Here is a 4,667-nt window from a genome sequence, read left to right on the forward strand (position 1 = left end):
AAAACATTACCACCATCCAGTAAAAACATTTAGTGAAACTCTAATTCTAAAGGAAAGTATAGGGAGAAACCCAGACCAAGCTTATGCTAGCTTCCATCATGCCAGTTTTTATGTAAATAGCAATTTTTGTAAGGCCTAGTTTTATTGTTTTTACCTCCACCTCTATGCAGGCACGTGCGCAGAATTCCAAAATTTTCCCGGGGAAAAGGTTGATTTTATTATTATTGATTATTCTTATAAAAGATGGGGGAAATAGCAACCATCAAACTTTAAAGATTTTTTCTTAGGTCTTAGGGAACAAGTTTTTTGTGCCAATCGGCTCAGCTCAACAAATTGGTACAATATCTGTTATCGAGAAGGAATATTCAACGGATACCGCGGCCTGCTGACTAGAGGTGTGCGCCGATGCTTTTTTAATCGGCGGCGGCGTAAGCGACATATTTGGCCGGCGTCACGCCGTTGGACCCTATCGGCGGCGGCGCGCCGGCGTGTGTCGGCGTGGCGAATATTGACGCCTATGTAACCACAAAAAAATCTTGGCAGTACAATTCCTTTCCCAAATTTTCGGTTTCTCTTGTAACAGACTTCGCAGCACTTACAAACAGACGTTACAGCTTGTTCTTAAATTCCTAAAAAAATCATTGCCTACGATGTACTACCGACATCTGTTGAACACATTGCACAAAATGTAATTCTTGCAACCAGATCAAATAATTTTTTTTTTTCAACTGAAGCTCCAATAGTACCCACCCTGCATGCCAAATGCAAGATAATAAATGAAAGGTGGAACTATTTTACAATTGTAAAATTTGAAGAACGAAATAGAATAATTATCGATGTCGAATACTACGACTTCGCATGAAATAATGATTGCAATGGACAAATTTGAAGAATGCAGAGTAACGACTGTATTTCAATGACCCATAATAATTATTTATTGTTCTATATTTGGGAATTTAAGCAACGGTAAAACATTTTTTGTTTTGTTTGAGGAAATTAATTCTTGTTGTCGCTTCATTGTTTTTTTGTTTCTATTTAGTCTTCTTTGCCGTCGCTCTTTTAGAATCCCGCAGCTATCAGGTACCCTAACACGAGGCGTTATTAATGGCATTACTGCGCAGAAATGTCACATTTAATGATCGTGTAACGACACCTTTCAAGGTAGACACATTACTTTATTTTCCAGGCTGACGTTTACTTTTATTTCTTGTAAGTACCAAATCGCCGCGATGATAAGGAATACGATTCCGTGGCCCTACATTTTCTTTCAACGTAAGATTTACTTCTATCTTGAGTGCAAAATATGCTCGATGTGATGGAATCATACAGATCTACACCCTGACGAAACCTAAATATACAGTTACTATCATTCATAATAATCCCACAACTTGATGTTTGATTTCTCCAGCAGTTCCGGGGACCAACAAATTCTAATCCATTGTATACATTTAGTTAGATTCGATACACCGAATCAATTAAATTACTAACAACCTATTATGGGCTTAGTCACCGATCGGCATCTAACTTAAGAAATGATTGTCAACAACTCCCGCCTTGGGCACTTCGGCAAGAATGAATTTCACATTTCCGGCCCATTTTGTTTGTTTTGAGATTAAAAACGCTTTTAATCCACCTAACGGTGTGATGAGACATTTCTTATAACTCTTATCACTCTCTTTGGATATTATATCGTTTGAGAACATTTAGAACTTGATGCTTCGCGATGTTTTTGATAACACATACTACATGGGATAGTGGCAGGACTCAGAGAATCGCTCAAATCAGCATAAGACAACATCAGTGCTAGAAATCTCAAACCAAATAAATGGGAAAGCGAAAAATGGCCCATTAAATAGACATACCAACGAATTATTGTTAATGCTCTGTTAATAAAATATCTAAATTGTGGTGGGAAAACTGAATTTTCCTAAAGGGGTTATATATTGTACTGAGCCAAAAAAATCGAATTTTTTTTTTTTGAATCGATTTGAAGTTTATACTTTACTCAAATTTCCAACGCGACTGAGAACTAAGAAATCAACGCTTTTTCTTGAAAACTACTAGCAGTGACACCATTCAAAGAAAATCAACAGTGAATATTTCCAGACTAGGTTTTATTTCCTATTTAAGAACTATTGTGTTTTATATTCTAGATTGCATGATTCAGTGATCGAAACCCAAAACTTCATAAAGTATTTGAAATTATTAAATTAAAATTTGTTTTTGCTATTGAAATTGACAAAATTGACGGATCATGGAGAAAGATCCGGGAGGTCCAGGCCCTGCCGAACATTTTCAACTTGTTAAGAAATTTTAAACTAGTTTTAATTTTAAAGTAGCAACCCCTCACTGCATACTCCCTCCGGGCCGGTATGATTGACGATTTTTAGAGTGATTGCATAACCTTTCTACATTAGAAAGGCAAAAATGTACCAAAGTCCAAAAAAGTCAATTTTTGTCAAACATCTCAATGTTTCATGCATTTTAAAGTCATTTGGCATCAAAAATACAAATTTGATTTTGAAATTTTTCATTTCATTTGTGCAAATCGATCCAGCCATCTCTGATTAACAAAGGTTACATTTTTTCCACATATACACATACACACACATACATACACACAGACATTTTCCGATCTCGACGAACTCAGTCGATTGGCGTATGACACTCGGCCCTCCGGGTCGGGATTAGACTGACGAATTTTAGAGTGAATGAGAAAAGCAAAAACATTTTTAGCAAATGTTGAAAGTTATGCATTTTTTTGGTGAGCAGTTCTATGTTTCATAGACATTAAATCAATTTTAACTTCGCTTCCTATTAACTAAAGACCCTTATTACAGTACATTTCTACAAAAACGAGCTCAATTTGAAAATAAATCTGAGGATTATGATTGATTACAGAACTCCGGAATTTTCTATTGGAATGTTTCCAGGCAGGAATTTGATATTGATGCAATTAGACAACTGTGAAATCAAGACCAATAGATCAGTTACATATCAGGACCCCATTCCGACAATTTATCAAAAGTCCTCATGATGTTTACAACAACAGGTTATCAATCTACGGATCAAATAATTGTTATTGTAATATTGAATTAAATCAGTCTGCATCAATAAATTTTCAACTTCAATCCAATATTTTTTTTGGGTCTGGTGAAGGGGTGGTGGTTGTATGGTGTTAAACTCCAAAACCTTCTCTTGGCTACGCCGTTGCTTGGAGTTATTTATTTCGCTTTTCATTTTCCGATATGTTTCAGATCGATCCGATGGTTACAAGTTAGAAAAAATGCAGTCAGAAGGTTCGCACAAATGAACATTTTTGTACTGATAAGTTATCAAGTTCCTTCCAGACAACTTGGAAGTGTTCGGTGATTATTTCTAGCGGTTGCAGATAGAAAAATAATAATGTTTGGCTTATTTCAATGGATTATTACTATATTGAACAATAAATAGGCGACAAAGAGTAATCCACAAACAACAAGCCATAACTTTTAAAGTATTCAAAATAGATATTTGAAGTCTTCAGTAAAGTTATTCGCAAAAGTAAGAGCTACAAATTTGCTGAAGACATCATTTCGATATAATCACTTCCAAGAACATTTGTGAAAATATCTCACTCATAGGGGGATTAATCAGCAAAAGCACAATACCAAAAGAAAGGTCATATTGCCTCCATTAAATTCTCCGAAGATACTATTGACCTAAAATAAGCCGTTTTGGCGTTAATAATAGATTACATGTTTTTGGTCATATTTCTGGCAATGGGAAATGATAAAAATCTTTCGTCCGCATTTAATGTTAAATATCTCTTTTGATAATAGTCCGATTTCAACAATCTATAGCTTGTTCGAAAGGTATTCGTTAAAGCTGTCTAAAAGCATATGAATTGTTAAACTATATTGTCAATTTCGGGAGATAATTCAAAAAAAACTGCAAAAAACGCCATTTTTACGCATTCAAACATTCATGTCTTGGAAACTAAACATCAGAATCAAAAACAAATTAATAGCGTTCATACTGTTTTTTAGTTCTTTCATTTAAAATTGGTTTGGTTAAGATCGGTTCAGCCATTGTTGAGAAACACGAATGAGAATTTGTCCGTTACATACACACACACACAGACACACACACACAGACATTGTCCCAAATCGTCGAGATGAGTCGATTGGTATATAAGACTCGGCCCTCCGGGCCTCGGAAAAAATCTTGAAAGTTTGAGCGAATTCTATACATTTCTTTTATAAGAAATGTAAAAAGGTAACTTATTCGGGTGGGTGCGGAATTGTCTGTGTCGAATTCTCTTCACTAACGCCACGCTCGCTAATATGGTGCATTTTAATAATTTAAATCGACCTTTTTTTTCTACGAGTGATGAAAATTCATTTCGTGTTACGTCTTATTTGTCTGTGATACCGGGCTGATGCTACTGACACTGAAATTCTTTCCTGAGTGGGACTAGATCACACGATGAATAATTTATTGCCCGTTTCATCTGTAGGTAGACTTTCGTGCACATTTTTAAAGCAGCAAAATAAATATTCTCACGTTAAACTGCATGGGGGACAGCAAATAAACAAACCAAACATCTTATGCACAATCCTAGAGAAGGCGTTAAATATTGTTTTTGTTAGCAACCGCAACAACAAAACTATGGTAGATGCGGTGTG

Source organism: Topomyia yanbarensis, chromosome 1 (assembly GCF_030247195.1).
Source record: "Topomyia yanbarensis strain Yona2022 chromosome 1, ASM3024719v1, whole genome shotgun sequence".
In the NCBI taxonomy this organism is placed as follows: Eukaryota; Metazoa; Arthropoda; class Insecta; order Diptera; family Culicidae; genus Topomyia; species Topomyia yanbarensis.